At 40.7% G+C, this 23,484-nt stretch overlaps 1 protein-coding gene across 1 annotated transcript in view; it reads right to left on the reverse strand.

The window, feature by feature from the left end:
• Positions 1-23,484, reverse strand: part of DPYD (dihydropyrimidine dehydrogenase) — a 1,720,296-nt gene that overhangs the window by 441,620 nt on the left and 1,255,192 nt on the right. The gene's annotated exons all lie outside the window — the stretch shown is intronic.

Below are 23,484 nucleotides of genomic sequence, written 5' to 3' on the forward strand. Positions count from 1 at the left end.
CCCAGAACTGTCAGAAATAGACTATTTATGACAGTTCTGGGACTGTCCTTCCATACAGCGGTTGAAACATTGTATCTATTTTTTTCCATAAATGACATTCTGCAAATACACTTAGAGGAGCGCTGCAGATACACTTTTTGCCGGCTTGGAATTAATCTTATTTTTATCCTACTTCTTCTTCTTCATCCTCATCCTCATAAGAAGAAAAAGAAGAAGTAGGATGAAAATAAGAATAATTCCAAGCCGGCAAAAAGTGTATCTGCAGCGCTCCTCTAAGTGTATCTGCAGAATGTCATTTATGGAAAAAAATAGATACAATGTTTCAACCGCTGTATGGAAGGACAGTCCCAGAACTGTCATAAATAGTCTATTTCTGACAGTTCTGGGACATTCACTCCATACAGCTGTTTCAACCGCTGTATGGAGGGAATGTCATAGAACTGTCAGAAATAGACTATTAATGACAGTTCTGGGACTGTCCTTCCATACAGCGGTTGAAACATTGTATCTATTTGTTTCCATAAATGGATCCATTTATGGAAACAAATAGATACAATGTTTCAACCGCTGTATGGAAGGACAGTCCCAGAACTGTCATTAATAGTCTATTTCTGACAGTTCTATGACATTCCCTCCATACAGCGGTTGAAACAGCTGTATGGAGTGAATGTCCCAGAACTGTCAGAAATAGACTATTTATGACAGTTCTGGGACATTCACTCCATACAGCGGTTGAAACATTGTATCTATTTTTTTCCATAAATGACATTCTGCAAATACACTTAGAGGAGCGCTGCAGATACACTTTTTGCCGGCTTGTAATTAATCTTATTTTCATCCTACTTCTTCTTCTTCATCCTCATCCTCATAAGAAGAAAAAGAAGAAGTAGGATGAAAATAAAAATAATTCCAAGCCGGCAAAAAGTGTATCTGCAGCGCTCCTCTAAGTGTATCTGCAGAATGTCATTTATGGAAAAAAATAGATACAATGTTTCAACCGCTGTATGGAGTGAATGTCCCAGAACTGTCATAAATAGTCTATTTCTGACAGTTCTGGGACATTCACTCCATACAGCTGTTTCAACCGCTGTATGGAGGGAATGTCATAGAACTGTCAGAAATAGACTATTAATGACAGTTCTGGGACTGTCCTTCCATACAGCGGTTGAAACATTGTATGTATTTGTTTCCATAAATGGATCCATTTATGGAAACAAATAGATACAATGTTTCAACCGCTGTATGGAAGGACAGTCCCAGAACTGTCATTAATAGTCTATTTCTGACAGTTCTATGACATTCCCTCCATACAGCGGTTGAAACAGCTGTATGGAGTGAATGTCCCAGAACTGTCAGAAATAGACTATTTATGACAGTTCTGGGACTGTCCTTCCATACAGCGGTTGACACATTGTATCTATTTTTTTCCATAAATGACATTCTGCAAATACACTTAGAGGAGCGCTGCAGATACACTTTTTGCCGGCTTGTAATTAATCTTATTTTCATCCTACTTCTTCTTCTTCATCCTCATCCTCATAAGAAGAAAAAGAAGAAGTAGGATGAAAATAAGAATAATTCCAAGCCGGCAAAAAGTGTATCTGCAGCGCTCCTCTAAGTGTATCTGCAGAATGTCATTTATGGAAAAAAATAGATACAATGTTTCAACCGCTGTATGGAGTGAATGTCCCAGAACTGTCATAAATAGTCTATTTCTGACAGTTCTGGGACATTCACTCCATACAGCTGTTTCAACCGCTGTATGGAGGGAATGTCATAGAACTGTCAGAAATAGACTATTAATGACAGTTCTGGGACTGTCCTTCCATACAGCGGTTGAAACATTGTATGTATTTGTTTCCATAAATGGATCCATTTATGGAAACAAATAGATACAATGTTTCAACCGCTGTATGGAAGGACAGTCCCAGAACTGTCATTAATAGTCTATTTCTGACAGTTCTATGACATTCCCTCCATACAGCGGTTGAAACAGCTGTATGGAGTGAATGTCCCAGAACTGTCAGAAATAGACTATTTATGACAGTTCTGGGACATTCCCTCCATACAGCGGTTTCCGGCAAAAAGTGTATGTGCAGAGTTCCTCTATTCTGCAGATACACTTAGAGGAGCTCTGCAGATACACTTAGAGGAGCTCTGCACATACACTTTTTGCCGGCTTGGAATTATTCTTATTTTCATCCTACTTCTTCTTCTTCTTCTTCTTCATCCTCATCCTCATCCTCTTCTTCTTCTTCTGAGGATGAGGATGAGGATGAAGAAGAAGAAGAAGAAGAAGTAGGATGAAAATAAGATTAATTCCAAGCCGGCAAAAAGTGTATGTGCAGAGCTCCTCTAAGTGTATCTGCAGAGCTCCTCTAAGTGTATCTGCAGAATAGAGGAACTCTGCACATACACTTTTTGCCGGCTTGCAATTATTCTTATTTTCATCCTACTTCTTCTTCTTCTTCTTCTTCTTCATCCTCTTCTTCTTCTTCTGAGGATGAGGATAAAGAAGAAGAAGAAGAAGAAGAAGTAGGATGAAAATAAGATTAATTCCAAACAGGCAAAAAGTGTATGTGCAGAGCTCCTCTAAGTGTATCTGCAGAATAGAGGAACTCTGCACATACACTTTTTGCCGGCTTGGAATTATTCTTATTTTCATCCTACTGCTTCTTTTTCTTCTTCATCCTCATCCTCATCCTCAGAAGAAGAGGATGAGGATGAGGATGAAGAAGAAGAAGATGAAGAAGAAGAAGAAGTAGGATGAAAAGAAGAATAATTCCAAGCCGGCAAAAAGTGTATGTGCAGAGTTCCTCTATTTCTGACAGTTCTCTCACAGCTTCTTCACATGTACAGCGGTTGAAACATCTGTATCCTAAATGGAAACTAATAGATACAAATTGTATCTATTAGTTTCCATTTAGGATACAGATGTTTCAACCGCTGTACATGTGAAGAAGCTGTGAGAGAACTGTCAGAAATAGAGGAACTCTGCACATACACTTTTTGCCGGCTTGGAATTATTCTTCTTTTCATCCTACTTCTTCTTCTTCTTCTTCTTCTTCATCCTCATCCTCATCCTCTTCTTCTGAGGATGAAGATGAAGAAGAAGAAGAAGTAGGATGAAAAGAAGAATAATTCCAAGCCGGCAAAAAGTGTATGTGCAGAGTTCCTCTATTTCTGACAGTTCTCTCACAGCTTCTTCACATGAACAGTGGTTGAAACATCTGTATCCTAAATGTAAACTAATAGATACAATGTTTCAACCGCTAAACATGTGTTCCTTCTGTCAGAGAACTGTCAGAAATAGCGGAGCTCACTGCAGGGACACTTTTGCCGGCTGATCGGGAAATGTTCGATTCGCGCACCCGAAGTAGGCAAAATTTCGGTTTCGCCGCGAATCGAATATTTCCTGAAATTCGACTCGAATTCCGGTTCGCCTGGTTCGATTCGCTCATCTCTAGTACCAGTGAGTGAGCAATTTTTGAGATTGTTCCCAACGGGATAAGCAATGTGACAGTTAATATGTACAGCATATTGCTACAGTCCATTGTACCCCAGAAAATTATTTCTGAAGGTCAGCTTCCCATTTCTGCATGCCAGTTAGGAATGTCAGTTTATTTTGTAGGGTGCTATAGAAAATATAGAGATAACTTTAGGTGTGGATAGTGGAGAGGAGTTAAATTGCCAGATTTTCTCAGGGACCATTGTGCTTGGAAAGGGATTTTCATTCAAGAAACAAAGTCATCGTGTGTATATAAGTTGTGGATGTTTGTACTCTATATTCTGCTGTCAAGGATTCCATGGATTTTATATGGTTGTTATGGCGGATATTATCTTCCCACTGTATGCCTGCCTCACCCCATCATTTAAGGGAAAGATAGGGAATGAGAAATTCTAAAGTTTCTATTGGTAATCAGATGTGGTGTGTGTGACTTCAGTGGAAAGTTTAAGATAACAGTTTTCTCCATGCTGAGATGGAGGTGCGTGTTGGTAGGAGGAGGGAGCTAAGACTCAGGAGATGTCTGCTGATAAAAGAAGATGTAAGTTATTGGAGTGTGTAAATGTGATCTCGATATCTATCCACAGTATATCCTGAGTCTTAAAAGTCCGAATCCACCTGCTTGTCTATGTTTGATAAGGTGGTGGTAGACACAGCGTGCTCTTTTGCCCTTCAAAAAAAAGGTCCTCAGTAAGGATTGCAGTGTAGAAATATAAAAAAAAGGTTGGTAGAATAGGTAAAGTATGGAATATATGTAGGATTTTTTGGAGAATTTGCATTAAATGTTGCTAGTCTCCTGGCCCATGGTAACTCAATTTGAGCAAAATGTTGTGTGTCTTGCTGTATTGTTGCAATTAGGGGTTTATAATTGGCTTCTGCTAATTTAGTGCTAGAAGATGTTAAAATTGATTCCCAAGTATGAGATGCTGTGTTCAACCCATGCGTAAGGTAATTGCAAGAGCAGTTGTTTGTGTGTTTCCTTATGAATAGCAGGGTCTAATATTAGGGAATTTGCAAAATTTACTTTACAGTAAAATACAGTGCAAAAATATTTTAAAACTTGATGGGCAAAGGGGAGAGTTATAAGGGGTGAAGATATCATAAGGATTGCATTGTCAGCAAAGAAATTTATCATATGTGATCTACGGTTAAATTTGAACTCAGAGATGTGTGGATGAAATTGGATAGTTTCGGCTAGAAGTTAAATCATTAAGTTGAATATTGACAGGGATAGGGGGCATCCCTGACTCCTGTTGAATAAGGAAGGACTTAGAAAGAAGACCAGACATAAAAACTTGAGAGGGGTTAGAATAAAGAACTAATACTGCTAAGAAAATTAGTATAATGTATCCCCAGTGTATGCAGTCAAAAGCTTTCCCCTCATCTATGGATAGAAGGAGCAAAAGTGTTCAGCTCCTTTTTGTATGATGAATTATGTAAATTATTCTTCTAGTAGCATCAGAAGCCTGCCTACCCTTGATGATTCCCATTCCATGGGGGTAATATGTTCATAAGCCTCATGGCTAGGTGTTTTGCATAGACTTCGATATCAGAGTTGAGAATTGAGATCACCAAGGTATTTGAATCTATTCCTGGTTTAGGGAGGGTTATTATGTGTGCTGTTAACATTTCAGAGGATAATGAGTTTCTTGTACAGCAATTAAGCCGGCTTTGTTGGAGATTGCTTCTTTCCACAGTGAGTGTTACTTTGCCGGGTGGTTTAGGCTTTGGACGTTTAAGGACATTATTTTAAGTCCGGTGTTGATGGTTCCAGCTGATACTCTGAGATAGGCTGGTGGAAAGATGGTGCTAGCAAGAATCGATAGAAAGGGAAGTAGCACATTGTTATCCTGAGAAAATGGTACTATATCGTAGCTCGGAAGGTTTTGAGTACATAACCAGAACAAAGTGCAAAACTGAACAAAGTGGACCAGGCAGAGCAGTAAATGCTTGAGACTGAAATAGGTTTCTCCAATGGTAGAGAAAACATGTAGAAAAAAAACTGCTGTCAACCAGAAGCCATAAAAAACAAAGGTAAAAAAGGGGTTCATCAAGAACTGGAACATGCAGTAATCACTGCAAAAATTTACTGGGTATTGGGTACAATGGAAGTGGGCTGTACAGTAGAGATGTGGCCTCTAGAATTTCCTTGAAGATGGAGATTTTTTTGGATACTATTTGGCAATCCGGATCTACCTGACCAGGCATTTGGCTTAAAGGTCTACATTGGGGGGACTGCAATTCGGGGATAATTCCCCATATTTTGAGGAGCTTAAGTCTCTCATCCAAGGAGGTGATTAAGTGTGACTTGCCCCTGTGGCTTACATTCAGCTTTGCTGGATATTTTAATTAGTATACAATTTTGTTGTTCGGTAATGATTTAGTAATGGTGTTCAGATTTCGATTAAGCTGTAAGGTGAATTGAGAGAAGTCCTGAAGACCTGAAGATTAGCGACCTGTGCTGGAAGTTGATCCACCCGGTGGAAAGCTTCCAGTGTTTTCTCTTTCATTTGAAAGAAATGTACACGTAAGAGAGGACATCTCGTGGCACCTCTGAAAGGAGAAAAGATGGTTTTGGAATTCTATGCACCCTATCAATAGTAAGGTAAGCTGATGTAAGATTCGATATCACTGCCCGGAATAATTCCTGGACAAAATGGAGCAGTTGTTGTGCCTGTATATATTCTGGTATTCCTCTGATCTTTAAATTATTATGGCAGGATCTGTCTTCTAGGTTAGCTAATTTTGCTTTAAGTCGAGGCATTTCTTCCTGGTGAGTTGGAGTCATCGAATGCATTGAAAGATGACGTAATCTCGCACATTTTATCTTCTACATTTCCCACTCTGTTCCCTAACTCCTGTATGTCTTCTTTACACTGGTGAATAGATGATATGTCAGACTGTAAGGAGGTGCATAGGAACATTACCATGTCTTTTAAGATTATATCAGAAACGGATTACCCTGTAGTTGAGAAGGCCACTATTGGATTGGGCTTTGTTGTGTAAGCATAGAACCACTCACCTTCATTAGGGTCCCATCTGGGTCTTGATTTGGCCAGGCTGTGAGTGGATGGGGTAGAATGACCCGATTGCATGGTGTCCACCGCCTGTCCCATGCTTAGATCTCCATCTGGCTGTAATGCTGAGGCAGCCGCTAGAGGTCCAGGATCTCCTAAAAGTGATTGATCTCTGCCGCCATTTTGTTGTACTCAGGGGAACATGTTTGAAAAGAAACTATGGAATTTCTTCACTGGTGCTTGTTCTTGCCAGGGTTACCACTACCCCAGGAGAGATCATGGGTTCAGATGTTCAAGGAGTCATGGATTAGGGCCATAGAGGAGCTAGAGGCAGCAGTGGATATAGGTTTGCCCAGGAGCAGAGCAGTTAAGCGGCTATCTTGTCGAGCGGTTGCCATGCCCCCCCAGAATGGAGGTTTTCCAATGGGGACACTTAGCCAATAGAGAATTTCTTTTACATTGGGGAGATTTCTTCTCACTTCATGCAGTTTTTATGGGACAGGAAGTGAAAGCTCCTTAATGAAACACATAGCAAAAAAAAGTGTGACAGAGTCTAAACCTCTTCCTGCTCTATTCAAAAGAAAGAAAAAAACGTGCTTTAAATGTGTATGAGGTCCTGACTCATATACAGTACATGCATTTTATTTTTCCCAATATTGTAATATAAAAAGCATTACATCTCCAGTAATCCTCATTCATCTTTCAGAAGAATGGTCAAATCAACACCAAAGATATTCTTTGCAGTAAATATAGAGTAGGGGATGCATAGAATTGTACCTTCTCACGCAAAATAGTGAGACTATTACAGAAAAGATGTACAAACAAGAATGCAATCAAAATCTGCTTTTATAAGGAGACATTTTAATTCTTTGGCATTTTTAGGGAAATGGAATTGAATGCAATGAAATGTTTAATAACAATAAAATACCAAATGGCTTGTGTAGCAATTATTAATGATGCATTATCATGTATAACAAAGCCTATCTAAACCATGTGGCATTTGTTACCTTCAGAGTAATAAGCAGTTACTTTAAATGCAAGTTGACATGGTAAATGTCTTACAGGAATGTAATTTGGCTCTTTTTTTCTAGTAAATGTAGCTAGGAAACTGGATATCCCGTGCACCCTGCTAGACAGTGCTGGAGGGGATTGGAAGGGCTTAGGAAGGCTTTTAACTAATTTCCCTAAGCTTCTGCAGATAGAGCAATGATCTGTCAGTCTGAAGGGCTGTGGGCAGAACTAGGCAAGACTATCCATGGACAGACCTATGAACAGTGTAAATATCTGAGCAGCTACAGCAGTAGCAAGGGGGACAACTGTTAACAGAGAAGTGTTGACCCTATCCAATGGTTCTAGTGACAGAATCATCAGGTATTTACAAAATGTTCCAGAGAATACTTGTGATTTTTGTTTTAGTTTTACCATAGTTCTCTGTACATCTTTCAGAAGAAAAAAAATGGAATCTGCCACTGTGGTCCTCCTTCAAAAAATGCTGTTTGCGTGACTGTTTGCGGAAATAATCATGCAACAAATGAATATAACATTTTAGAAAAGTCAGAATACATTGTTTTTCCTCCTTACAGTCATGGCCGAAATTGTTGGCACCCTTGATATTTTTCCTGAAAATCAAGTATTTCACACAAAAAAGGTATTGCATTAACACATGTTTTGCTATACACATGTTTATTCCCTTTGTATGTATTGGAACAAATATAAAACAGAGGCAGAAAAGCAAATATGACATAATGTCACACAAAACCCCAAAAATGGGCTGGACAAAAGTATTGGCACCCTTAACTTAATATTTGGTTGCACACCCTTTGGAAAACATAACTGAAATCAGTCGCTTCCTATAACCATCAATAAGCTTCTGACACCTCTCACCCGGAATTTTGGACCACTCTTCCTTTGCAAACAGCTCCAGGTCTCTCTTATTGGAAGGACACCTTTTCCCAACAGCAATTTTAAGATCTCTCCACAGGTGTTCAATGGGATTTAGATCTGGGCTCATTGCTGGCCACTTCAGAACTCTCCAGCGCTTCTTTGCCATCCATTTCTGAGTGCTTTTTGACGTATGTTTGGGGTCATTGTCCTGCTGGAAGACCCAGGATCTTGGACGCAAACCCAGCTTTCTGACACTGGGCCCTACAGTGCGACCCAAAATCCTTTGGTAATCCTCAGATTTCATGATGCCTTGCACACAGTCAAGGCACCCAGTGCCAGAGGCAGCAAAACAACCCCAAAACATCATTGAACCTCCACCATATTTTACCGTAGGTACTGTGTTTTGTTCTTTGTAGGCCTCATTCCGTTTTCGGTAAACAGTAGAATGATGTGCTTTACCGAAAAGCTCTATCTTGGTCTCATCTGTCCACAAGACGTTTTCCCAGAAGGCTTTTGGCTTACTCAAGTACATTTTGGCAAACTGTAGTCTTGCTTTTTTATGTCTCTGTGTCAGCAGTGGGGTCCTCCTGGGTCTCCTGCCATAGCGTTTCATTTCATTTAAATGTCGACGGATAGTTCGCGCTGACACTGATGCTCCCTGAGCCTGCAGGACAGCTTGAATGTCTTTGGAACATGTTTGGGGCTGCTTATCCACCATCCGGACTATTCTGCGTTGCAATCTTTCATCAATTTTCCTCATCCGTCCACGACCAGGGAGATTAGCTACAGTGCCATGGGTTGCAAACTTCTTGATAATGTTGCGCACTGTGGACAAAGGCAAATCTAGTTCTCTGGAGATGGACTTGTAACCTTGAGATTGTTGATATTTTGCCACAATTTTGGTTCTCAGGTCCTCAGACAGTTCTCGTCTCCTCTTTCTGTTGTCCATGCTTAGTGTGGCACAGACAGACACACAATGCAAAGGTTAAGTGAACGTCTCTCCTTTTTATCTGCTTTCAGGTGTGATTTCTATATTGCCCACACCTGTTACTTGCCCCAGGTGAGTTTACAGGAGCATCACATGCTTGTAACATTCTTATTTATCCGCAGTTGTGAAAGGGTGCCAATACTTTTGTCCAGCCCATTTTTGGAGGTTTGTGTGACATTATGTCGAATTTGCTTTCTTTCCTCCCTTTTTTTGTTTTGTCCCAATACACACAAAGGGAATAAACATGTGTATAGCAAAACATGTGTTAATGCAATACGTTTCGTGAGAAATACATGATTTTCAGGAAAAATATCAAGGGTGCCAACAATTTCGGCCATGACTGTATGTACATCCCCAATTTCTCATCAACATGGGAGAGGGCTCTTGCAGCACCCTTGGCATTGGGATATTTATCTACCAAACTTGTAGCAATGAGAGGGAGGTGTCCTCGTATACAAAATATGAAAATTATCAAAGCAACTGGTGATTCCACATTTCTATACAGGATTGGCAATTTAGATAGCATATAACTGCTTTTCTTTTCCAGTGAAAAGCTGAAAGTTTTAGCTAGATTTTGCTGAAAATTCACCTTGATTGGTTTTGATTTTAGCTGGCGGACATTTTGTGGAATACCATAGATGGTGGACGCAAACAGTGTGAACAAGCTTTTTTGGTTTTGGATCTATAATGGAAGAGATCTATTAAGCTAGTGAATCACTTAGATTTGTAATCTTTACTGTTCCTCCTTCTCAAAGATAACTTTTGGAGATAACATGTTTTCTCTGCATGGAAGAAATCAGCAGTTTCAAGTGACATACCAGGATGATGGCTGCAGCTGCAGGCATCACCCTGGTATTGATTTTTATTTTGGCCGATTCTATCTTTTTGTAAAAGCAATTCTAGTGGCTAATTAGCTGCTGGATTGCTTATACAGGTGGAGGGGGGGGGGGGGTCCTGTCTGATTCGGGGATGCAGTAAAAAAGTCAGGAGGGGATTATGTCAATACCATTTTATCCCCATCTCTCTTAGTTTCCTACATCTCTATGTGGCTGTTTAGAAAATGTGTTAGGCCAGTGTTTCTCAACCTTTTTTTTAGTCATGGCACCATTTAAATGTATATAAAATCATGAGACACCCCAGTCCTGAACTGTATTTATTGGACTGAAGGACACTAACATCTACACTGGATGATGGTGTCACCCACTCCCTGGCTCCCCTGGAGTTCCCTTCACATCAGATTCCACCCATCACTTCAGAGTCAGCCCCCTTTACATCACAGTCCCACCCATGACATTGCCTTCTTCAAATCCAAGTCACCCCCATCCTTTCATAATTCCGCCTTTTTCCCACCTCCATCAAAACAAAGCCCTTCCATCAACACAGAGTGTCCTCCACATCACAACAGATTCCCTTCATTCCCCCATCACAAGTCGCCCAATCTTCACAACATATTCCCTCCTTCGCAAATATCAAAGGATGATACTGTGTATCTTGGTCTGTCCCCCTACACCATGAAAATAAATGATGTAGTGCATACAGGCAAGGTACTGCGTAGCCATACTGACTTGGCACTGCTGAGGCTGTGGGCTGCCCCCCAGCTGCTCTACTTCTTGATACCAATATCATTGTTCCTCGTGGCAGCACTGAAATTTGGGGGGCAAAGCCCACCCTAACACCCCCCTAAATTTGGCCCTGCTCCTGACGCCCTATGATGCCTCTCTGGGTCTCTGGGCTCTCCCATTTTGGTGTGATCAGATGCTTCTAATAGACCCTAGATCTCTCCATAAACATGTTTACGTTCCTTGTGACAGCAATAAAAGCGATTAAAAAAATGTAAAGAGACAGTGTAAAATTAAAAACAAAACAAATAATACAATTTTTTAAAAGATTTAAATCGCCTCCATCTGCCCATGCTCACATGCAAAGGAGAACACGCGTGTTGGCCACACACTCATACATAAATGGCAATTGCAACACACAAGAGCAATAATTCTAGCACCAGACCCCTTGTCTAACTCTAAACTGGTAACCTGTAAAGGCTTTAAAAGTATCTCCTATGGAGATATTTTAATACTGTGGTTTGGCGCCATTCCATGAGTATGCACAATTTTAAGGCGTGACATGTTGAGTATCTATTTACTCTGCGTAATTAGGTATTATATTGTGTTTGTATGCAATAATATTAATCAAAGTGCATTTACAAAAAAGTTATTTTGAAAAACTGCTGCGCAAATAGCACACAAAAAATTTGCAAAACCCACCATTTTACGTTCTAGGGCCTCTGCGTAAAAAATATATAATGTTTGGGGGTTCTAAGTCATTTTATAGCAAAAAAACTGATTTTTACATGTAAACAAAAGTGTCAGAAAAGGCCTGGTCTTAAAGTGGCACTTAGCATGATTGGACTTATAGAATAATAGATGATTTTCATTTTAGTCTTTTATAAACAACCCCAAAACTATAATCAAATGCAGCTAGAATTACCTGGCTTCATTACTGGTCTAGAAATAAGGTCCTGCACTATAAGTAACTGGTGCACCATCTAAATAGCAAAATATCCTTCAAAATTAACACATGATGCTTCAATCCATTTACAGAAGTGAAAATGGTCTCACATTGACAGGAAGTTTTTATGTGATATCTACTTGTCTTAGCATGGATATATTAGCTGTAATGGAGAACAGCCAGCACTATACAAAATACAAGATAACCCAGAATATAGACAGTTATGACTTTTAGAGTGCTAGTGCCTTAAAGCAGACAAATAAGCCTTTATTAACTTAATACCTAAGAACATTAGTGTAACATCAGTGTTTTTGTTCATAAAAAAGAAACTATTTTGTCCTTCACTTAACACAATTTCGTCCATAAAAGCAATGCTTTCCTGAACTGTAAAAAATTGGTATATACAATGATTAAACAATATTTCAAGTCTTTAGGTCACACTGAGGTTACCTGCTAGAGGGCATAAAGGTTTGATTAGGTTGTGTCATACATAAAAAAATTTAAACGGGGGCATATAACTTCTTTAATATATGAGAACAACAGTTACAGATAGCTCACTTTAGTAGTCACGTGGGAAAACACTTGGACCCATTACTGTAATAAATAGATACAAAATAACAGGTAAGAAATCATGCTCACCCACAGGCAACTGCAATTTAAAAACACTAAAGTCTCCTTATTGTCTACTATTTCACATCATGTTTTCAGCAGGTGTTATATAGAAAATACATATTTCTTGAAGGTTTTTTTTGTGAAAAATAAAAAGATACTATATACAATGTTCCAAGGTTTTCAAAAGCATTTAAATAGAATGTATTCCTTTCTGATCAACCTTTGTATGTGAGTGTGTTTGCGTGTATTTACCTATGTTTAGATACACAGCATGTCAAGATACGGTAGTTATCTAATTATACTATCTGTATTTATGTATATAATTATTTGTATCAGAAGAAGGAAGCAGATCTAAACCTAACTGGATGGCATTCAGTTTGCTAATACATGGTGTATCAAACAATTGCCATGTTTTTTTAACATAATGTTTTCATATTTTTTATTCATATTTTTTCTTTTTTTGTAACTCAGTGCTGCTTAACCTTTTCAGCCTCTTATCAGCCATTTTCTGTATTTCCTTTCCCAAGAGTTGGCTGTAAATCATTGTTCCAGACTGGCATCCGGAAGACGAAAACAGTGGACCATATCTGCACAATGTGTGTAGGCACAGCTGCTTGTAGTCTCCACCAAGAGGACATGTGAAAGTATGACAAGAAGGAGGCATATATGGGAGTCATTTGTCACCTAATAACATGAAGAGCCTAGACAAGATTCTTCATGGCAGCATCACCAGGTATTATTTTGATGAATGTTGCAGATTAAAAAAATAAAAAAATATATATATATATACCGTGTATATATATATATATATATATATATATATATACACACACACACAGGTGAAACTCGAAAAATTAGAATATCGTGCAAAAGTTCATTTATTTCAGTAATGCAACTTAAAAGGTGAAACTAATATATGAGACTCATTACATGCAAAACAAGATAGTTCAAGCCGTGATTTGTCATAATTGTGATGATTATGGATTACAGCTCATGAAAACCCCAAATCCACAATCTTAGAAAATTAGAATATTGTGAAAAGGTGCAATATTCTAGGCTCAAAGTGTCCCACTCTAATTAGCTAATTACGCCATAACACCTAAAAGGGTTCCTGAGCCTTTAAATGGTCTCTCAGTCTGGTTCAGTAGGAATCACAATCATGGGAAAGACTGCTGACCTGACAATTGTGCAGAAAACCATCATTGACACCCTCCATAAGGAGGGAAAGCCTCAAAAGGTAATTGTACAAGAAGTTGGATGTTCCCAAAGTTCTGTATTAAAAGCACATTAATAGAAAGTTATGTGGAATGGAAAAGTGTGGAAGAAAAAGGTGCACCAACAGCAGGAATGACCGCAGCCTGAAGAGAATTGTGAGGAGAAGGCCATTCAAAAGTGCTGGGGACTTTCACAAGGAGTGGACTGAGGCTGGAGTTAGTGCATCAAGAGCCACCACACACAGATGGATCCTGGACATGGGCTTCAAATGTAGTATTCCTCTTGTCAAGCTGCTCCTGAACAACAAACGTCAAAAGCGTCTTACCTGGGCTAAAGAAAAACAGACCTGGTCTGTTGCTCAGTGGTCCAAAGTACTCTATTTTGATGAGAGCAAATTTTGCATCTCATTTGGAAACCAAGGACCCAGAATATGGAGGAAGAATGGAGAGGCACACACTGCAAGATGCTTGAAGTCCAGTGTGAAGTTTCCACAGTCTGTGTTGATTTGGGGAGTCATGTCATCTGCTGGTGTTGGTCTACTGTGCTTCATTAAGTCCAGGGTCAACGCAGCCATCTACAAGGAGATTTTGGAGCACTTCCTTCCGCAGATGATCATTGTGGGGATGCTGACTTCATTTTCTAGCAGGACTTGGCACCTGACTACACTGCCAAAAGCACCAAAACCTGGTTCAATGACCGTGAGATTACTGTGCTTGATTGGCCAGCAAACTCGTCTGACCTGAACCCCATAAAGAATCTATGGGGCATTGCCAAGAGAAAGATGAGAGACATGAGATCGAACAATGCAGAAGAGCTGAAGGCCGCTAATGAAGCATCCTGGTCTTGCATAATGCCTCAGCAGTGCCACAGGCTGATAGCTTCCATGCCACGCCGCATTGAGGCAGTAATTGCTGCAAAAGGGGCCCAAACCAAGTACTGAGTACATATGCATGCGTATACTTTTCAGAGGTCCGATATTGTTCTATGTACAATCCTTGTTTTATTGATTCCATGTAATATTCTATTTTCTGAGATTGTGGATTTGGGGTTTTTATGAGCTGTAAGCCTTAATCATCACAATTATGACAAATCACGGCTTGAACTATCTTGCTTTTCATGTAATGAGTCTATGTCATATATTAGTTTCACCTTTTAAGTTGCATTACTGAAATAAATGAACTTTTGCACGATATTCTAATTTTTTGAGTTTCACCTGTATATATATATATATATATATATATATATATATATATATATATATATAAAAGCATCAAAACAACATTATCGTTAAATCAGAGTTTATAATAAAATATAATTATTGCTTTTAAGTCTACTTTAAATCCCTCTCATGGAATCACACCCATAGAGACTTGCTAACTAGAGGAAGAACTCTGTTGGATCCTTGCATAGCAAGCATGTGGCAAGTGTGCTTGCAATCCTGGTATTTTAGTGAACCCAGTAGACACAGGTGTAGTGTTCAGCCCAGAGGTGGACTGATAACTCATGGGGCCCTCAGGCAATAGGAGATAATGGGGCCCCTTTGTGTCCCTGCCCACACTCAAGCCACAACCCACAACCACACAAAGCCCCACCTACATATTGAAGCTCAGCTGCATGGAGGGGACCTTAAAATACCTACTGCAGCAAAGCCTGCTTGGATGCTCTCAGCTTCTTTCTGTAGAAGCTGCTGGGTGCATCCAGGTTTAAAGATGGCCACCATGAGGCAGCCATCTTTATGACAACCTGGGGTGTTTTATGAAAGAAGTATGCCTGTGTGCAAGATCATAATTTGGACCCTAAAAGGGGGTTGAAAGAGGGGGGGGAAGAGGGGGGCTAAGAAAGAGTGGGGGTGAAAGGGAGGGTAGGGGGTGAAAGAGAGAGAGAGGGGATGAGAAAGAAAAGGGGGTAAGAGAGGGGGGGGAGAGAAAGAGAGGGGTGAGAGAGAGAAGAGGGTGAGAGAGGGAGTAAGGGGGGGGGGTGAGAGAGTGGGGGTGAGGGGGGGGTGAGGGCTGAAAGAGAAAGGACATTAATGAGAGATGTATAGTGCACCCATTATAAGACATACAGTGCCCCCCATCATCAGGTCACATGGGGGCACGCCTTTTATAAGATACATAATGCCCCTCATCCTCAGCGCACACATGGGGTTCCCCATTATAAAGTGCAGGGTATATGCTCATCCTCAGGTCACAGAGTGAACCCCTCATTATAACGCACACAGAGCCCCCGCTTAAGGCAGAAAGGGGATCCACAATAAGCCCTAATTCCCAAAGTTTGTCCCTCATTACAAGATGTACAGAGCCTCCATTCTCAGGTCATACGGGGGGTTCCCCATTATAAAATGTACTGAGTTCTAGTGGTGCACAGATATGAAAATTATGGTGCTGAAACCGAAAATGAAAATTCAGGATGCACTTGGTCGAAAACTGAAATGGGTAGTTTTTAAAATTACACTTTGATTAAAAAAACAACAAAAACCCACAATATATACTCCAATTTTGAAAGAGGATGTTACGGCGAGTGAATAGATTACTAACATGTGACGCTTTAAAACTGTGCACGCTCGTGGAATGGCGTCAAACTACGGTACTTAAAAATGTCCATGGGAGATGCTTTAAAAATTTCCACAGTTTAGCAGTGTACAGTTACAGAGGTGGTCTAGTGCTAGAATTATTGCTTTTGCTCCGACGTTCATGGCGATACCTCTTATGTGTGGTTTGAACATATTTGGATGTGGCCTATGTATGCATTCACCACTATGTGCAAGGACAGGGGCACTTTAAACTTTTTTTAAAAATGTATTTATTTTTTACACTGTCCCTTTAAAAAAAAAGAATCACTTTTATTTATATCACAAGGTATGCATGCATGCCTTGTGATAGAAATAATTAGTGACAGATCCTCTTTATGGAGAGATATGGGGTCAATAAGATCCCGCATCTCTCCTCTACAATGTAAAGCATTAGATGAAAAAACATTGAGTTAGTGCTTTAAAGAAAAAAAAAAAGGCCTTGTTTACAAGGCGCCAGAACTGGAAGTGACATCGCTCTGGTCCTCCAAGGGCATAGAGATGAGTGGAGGCCATCTTTCCTTCACTAACCTCTATGCCCACTGCTGGGATTGTTCGATAGATTCTCAGGTAAGGCTGAGAACTACAGAGCGGCGGTGGGCGGGCGGCGGTGAGGGACGACAGTGGCAAGGAGGCGGTGTTTGTTTCGGCACCTGTATCAGTGTTGTTTTTTTTTCATATCGGCTGACGGCCGATAGGAGTGTTTTCGGCTGAAAGGTTTCAGCCACCGAAATCTCGGTGCACCCCTACTAAGCTCCCCATCCTCAGATCACACAGGGGTCTCAATATAAGGAGTGCTGCCCCCTCCCCATCCACATGGCATGACAGGGGTCCTTTATTATGAGTACACTGTCTCCACTCAGGACACACAGGGGCCCCCCATTATATGAAGTACAGTGCTCCCCCATACACACAGAGCCCCCCCATGTTCCATCACTGTACCCCCGTGTACACATGTTCCATCAGTACACACACGGTCAGTCGCTGTACCCCCTCTGCACACATGTTTACCATTGATGTTAAATAGGGTTCAGTGTACGACTATTACACGAGGTGGCTACTGGCTCCTACCACCCTTTCTCCACAAGACATTTAATTCTCCAGGCAGCATATTGTACTTCCCACACAGTCTGGACTTCAGGAGGCAGTAGGTGCAGCACTGAGTGGCAGGGCAGAAGACCAATCAGCATCCCGCTGCATTCAGGTGAATTATAAGCCAAACATCCTGCTGGGAAATGGATCTATGTAGGAGAAGCTTTTGACTGCGCTGTTCTCTTCAATGGCACAAGGAACATGAGTAGAGGTTTAATGTGATCAAGTCACATGCACAGCCAGCCTGCCTGCCGATAATGCTGCTGCACCCATTCAAACCCCTGCCTTGAGTTCTCTCACTGGTTTGGGAAGTGTCCTCCTCCTCCTCCCTGGGCTCTCTCGGTCACTGTTGGTCTCTCTCCTCTCAGGATTTGACCCAGAGCTTGCTTACCCCATCCTACCTGCTCCATCCATCCCACCCTGTCCTCCAAGGAGCCTCTCATGGGGCCCCCCTTGGCTCCGGGCCCTCAGGCAGAGCCAGAGCCCGAATGGTCAGTCCATGCCTGGTCCAGCCTCACTGACTACCACCTATAAAAGTATATGGCAGGCTAAAATATGCTGTGAGTGGATAGGGCTTAATAGTATACTAAGTGATACTCAAGTTCCAGAGCATATGCCTGGAGCACAGAAAGCCTGACAGTTGTAGACAGTGGGATTCTGCACCTGTGATGCCCTGGTGTAAAATACAATGAAACTGAATGCACACAGGCTAAATGCCCAATGTGGAAGGGGCCTTTTGGGGGGGATTGATGAAGAGCTTGCCTTGGGAAGTAAAGCCAGCCTGTGACAGTTATCACTAGAATTCTAGCTGACCAGATAATCGCAGGCAAACAAAAATCTTATATACAATCTGGTGCACTCTAGAGGTTGTGCAGCAGCTGTATAGCATCTAGGTGATCCCCATATGTTCCATAAAATTCAAAAACAACATACAGAAATGCTGTCTATTTGCTAATAAATAAGGGGAGAAAACAGAAAAATGTTACTGTTTGGGCAGTATTGTTTTATCCTGCTGGTAGGAGTACGTCAGAAATGTCATAGCCATTTCCTAACATTATCTGCAGATGAATTACTATGTTCAATGTCATGCTACTTAATTTAAAAAGGTAGGATGTCAGCTGGATTCTTCCCTTTAGCCTGTCACCTATAGAGGTGGTACCTCATGTCAAATGGGATCAAAGTTTTTCATTTGAAGTGTCCATAGGTTATGTGGACCAGCCATCTAAAGGCTGAGTCAGAGATAGGATTTCCAACACCAACGCATCATTCTGATTGCAATGAGCCCAAACATGCTCAGAATGCTGTTGACAGAGTTCAAATAATCGTTTTGTCAGTACCTAGGGGGTTCCATACAACAAGTACTGTACATGCCATTCTGCATCCTCATGCAGCTCATAGTGCACATCATCAAAAGGAATATAGATCATCTCTTTATGACTAACATTGGATCTTACGAGAGATTAACCACTTGCCCACCAGAGGATTTACCCCCCTTCCTGGCCAGGCCGTTTTTTTGTGTTACTGCGTTGTGTAATTTTAACTGACAATTGCGCGATCATGCAACGCTGCACCCAAATGAAATTGACGTCTTTTTTCCCACAAATTGAGTTTTCTTTTGGTGGTATTTGACCGCCTTTGTGTTTTTAATTTTTTGCGCTGTAAAAAAAAAAAAAGACTGACAATTTTGAGAAAAAAACAATATTTTAGAATTTTTGCAATTAAACACGTCCAGTACAAAAATTTAAAACTCAAATTTCATCATAAATTTAGGCCAAAATGTATTCTGCTACACATCTTTGCTATAAAAAAATCCCAATACGTGTAAATTGGTTTACGTAAAAGTTATAGCATTTACAAATGGAGGTATATATACTTGGATTTTTTTTTAATAGTATTGGCAGCATTAAGCGACTTATAATGGGACTGCGGGACTGCGGCGGACATTCTGACACTGGGGGGAACTGACTTGGTGTCACTGACATCCCCAGTGACACCAGTACAGTGATCAGCGCTAATAAAAAACACTGACACTGTATTAATGGCACTGGGCAGGAGGGGGTTAACCGCTTTCCCGCCGCCCTATAGCAGATATAGTACTACAGGGTGGCAGGAGTGCGCAAAAGCACATATATATATATATATATATATATATGTGTGTGTGTGTGATTTTGCATTTCCGGGTAATGGGCATGGGGGCGCGCCCTGCCCGCACGCCTATTTGCGACCACAGCTGTCACTAACTGGGTCCCAGACAGTGATTACCGGTGACTGCAAAGCACTATCGACGGAGGGAGAGTATGTAAACAATACAGTTCTCTCCCCTGTCAGCTCCTGCACATTGCTTTGTATGGCTCTGCATAGCAGGTCCATGCAAAGCAGTGTGCTTACAGTTGAAAGCACAGACACAGCCCACAGTAAAACAGCACACAGCTCACAGTAAAACAGCACACGGCACACAGTTAACCCTTTGATCACCCCACATGTTAAAGGCTAAGTTCACCTTTTACAAAAAAAAAAAATAATAATAATAACACCACATCTTTTTGCAGGTAAAAAAAATGTGCATTTATTATTTTTCACTCTGGAGCTTGTAAAGCAGTCTACCCACAATCATATAGGCAGGCATTTACTGAGTTGCAGGAAGAATCAATGAACCAGGGGCGGACTGACCATTTGGAAACTCGGGCACTGCCCGAGGGCCCGGGGTCAGTAGGGAGCCTCATTAGATGCCCCTGGTACCTTTTTCATAGGCTTTTTTGAGTTTGGGCAAGGACACAGGGGCTCCATGATCCCCTATTGCCCGGGGGCCCCATGAGTTGTCAGTCCGCCCCTGCAATGAACTATGACAGCACTCACCAGCACCCTCGCAATTCACTGAGAACTTCAAGTTGTCCGCCTGGGAGGCCGACTGTAATTGTAGTTCATTAATTCAGAGAACTCTGTGAATGAACAACACAGTTGTGTGGGTGAAGCTCCGCATCTGCCCTGTATTTAAATTGTGACAGCTGATGCAGGAAGAGGATCCCCGCCAGCTGTCACAAAATGGAGTGGATCAGGAAGAATGAAGGCAGAAGCTGGAACATGTTATGTATTCTACCCTAAATATGGGAGACACATGTAACATGTCCCAAAGGTGAACTTAGCCTTTAAATATATTCCTTGTGATTTCAAAGGACTTCAGACAGTGACAGAGCCTATATGTCAGGGATTTATTAGCAGCAAGGTATTTGCTCCTCAGATGCCCAGGCCCATGTTGCCTGTTTTATTAGTATATTACCATTTTCTCTTCACCAAGATGATAAAAGATATGTGCTAATGTTTAAACCTTCAGGTACACAGAAACATTATATAATGGATTTTACCCATGAACAATATATTTTTCTTGGCATAAAAATCACAACAGACTCTCTTTATAGACTGCAAGTGGGTGAAACCACCAGTTAGCATGTCCTCTCTTGACTGACACAGACAAAAGACATTAAAGATTTTAGTATAACAAAATGTACTGTATGATTACTTGACTGTCAAAGTTAAAAAAAATGTTTAGCCACCAGATATTATTCCTAGCTATCTATAGCTATCTTAAAGAATTATTCACTTTAGACACACTGGAGAATACAAGCTTTAAGAGGGGTTAATGGTTGTGTTTTTACACTGTTCTCTCACTTTTTTAAAGATTTGCTTCAGTTGACTGGGACAGAAAAACACGGGTCACTGGAGCAAAAAATACTGTGTGTAATATTTTTTCTTTCCCTTTTTTTGTGAATCTGAACATTTTCATCCCTGAGAATAAACTAGCTGCTTTTCATCTCATGTGCTAATACAGTTTATTTAAAGCTGAGCTCCAGGCAAATAGCTAAATGCACAGATGAAATAAATACATGAGAACTGGATTTGTATTTCTAGCCAATCATTTTTGAGATTTAAACAGCTCTGCCAGACTGCAGAATTAGCTTAGGGACCTGACTTTATTGCAGTTGAGTAATCCAACTAGGTCTTGTCCCTGCCCTCAGCCTGTGTTAGGACAGTAAGGGCGGGTTCGCACCTAGTGCATTGAGCTGCACTGTGCAGCCTTTGCCAGCACACTCCCAACACATAGATAAGACATACTAGGGTTGATTTACTAAAACTGCAGAGTGCAAAATCTGGTGTAACTTTGCATGGCAACCAATCAGCTTCTAATTTCAGCTTGTTCAATAGATAAGACATATTGGGGTTGATTTAGTAAAACTGCAGAGTGCAAAATCTGGTGTAACCTTGCATGGCAACCAATCAGCTTCTAATTTCAGCTTGTTCAATTAAGCTTTGGCAATAAAACCAATTGGTTTCTATGCAGAGCTGCATTAGATTTTGCACTCCCCAATTTTATTAAATCAACCCCATCGCATTGTTCACATGAGTGGCTGCTTTCTGACGCACCTTGTGATGTGAATATACCCTAAGCCTGGGTTCACACTTCTGTGGTGCGGTATATCACATGTAATTTGCACAGGAACTGTACCGTATTCCTGTGCGAATCACATGTGAATTCTGTGCGGTGCGAATTGAGCCACACATTTTGCATGGCTCAAATCACACCACATTCGCACCAAAAAGGTGCAGGACCCTTTTTTTGGTCTGCACTAGAATTGGATTGCATAAGTATCGATTCTGCACATTGCGCCGTGTTTTGCGAACTGATTTCGGGGTGTTGCTAACTTAACATGCACACCCGCAGCGGTTCGCATGAATAGGGTGTGATTGTGATGCAGTGTGGAATTCACACATAAACCGCTGCAAATTCTGCACTGCATTAGTGTGAACCCAGGCTAAAGGTGAAGCAGCAGACTAATATGCCTATTCCTCAGTCTTTCTGTTCTTTCTCCCTCCTATCACTCCTATCAGCAAGTTCTTTGGTAGCACATGAATACTGCAGCACAATTAACTGGTTCCTCATGCTGCTTCTCCCTCTGTCAGTCTGAGCACTGCTATACAGGAGATTGAAGGAGGCTGACACAAAGTCAAATTCAGGTACTTACACTAATCACCATAAAAAACAAAAATGAACTTCAAACACTCACATAAATGCATCTTTGCATTAATTATAACATTATCAAATGTATTTTTTTCAAATGCAAGCAGTGTAAGTTCCTGAATATAACTTGTAGTCCTTGCACAGCAGTAAAGTGGAGCCAAGACTGCAGGAGGAAGAAACCGCACAAGGTGCTAAACAGTTGTGATGCATACTGATATGAGCAGAGAGCAAAGTGCCAAAGAAATGAACTCATAAGTCTGCTACTTCTCCTTTTGTTGTTCACTCCCAGTCTGAGAGTTGGGAGGTAACCTGTAAATATTACTGCAGCAAAGAAAAATCAGACAGTGATACACTGTGTAATTTTAGAACAGCATGGACAAAATATAAATCCTGTGGAAGGTAAAACAGCTCACTTGTACAGTATGTATTTCATTTGTGTATTTAGCTGCTTGCCTGCAATTCAGATTAAATGTGTTTTATGGAATTTGGGTTATGTTTGAAGCCGTAGTAAACACCAAACAAAACAAAAAAAACCAAAAAAAATTGGGTCCCCTGCAGGTTTATGCCATAATGTGCTAACCACATACTAACACACTATGACATATGTACCTTTCCATCCTTTGTCTTCCTTGCAGGTTCACAGGCTCTGGCCATTTGAATGACATTTTTATTTATTTATTTGTTTATTACAGGTACTTATATAGCTTCATCAATTTATGCAGCTCTTTACATATATATTGTACATTCACATCAGTCCCTAACCATCAGAGGGAGTACAATCTAAGGTCACAGCCGCAGCATGACGCTCTGCCTTCCACAGCATACTGTGTGCCCTGAATGTCACTGCGCATGCACAGGTGACATCATTGGTTATTACTGTTGTCAAATGTGTCCTAATTGGTGCACGTTTACCAGATATTCATTGTAAGTACAGTTAAGCCTGATTGTAAGCTTACCTGTAGGTACAAGTTAAGCTAGTGAGTTTACTTCCACTTTAAGGCTGAGGTTTAACTAAATACGCCTTTGTTACAAAAAAAAAATGCTGATAAAAAATAGAACAATCCATTTTGTACATAAAGTAAA

This window comes from Staurois parvus, unplaced genomic scaffold (genome assembly GCF_062004578.1).
Source record: "Staurois parvus isolate SC_StPar_1 unplaced genomic scaffold, SC_StPar_1.0 ptg000183l, whole genome shotgun sequence".
Lineage (NCBI taxonomy): Eukaryota > Metazoa > Chordata > Amphibia > Anura > Ranidae > Staurois > Staurois parvus.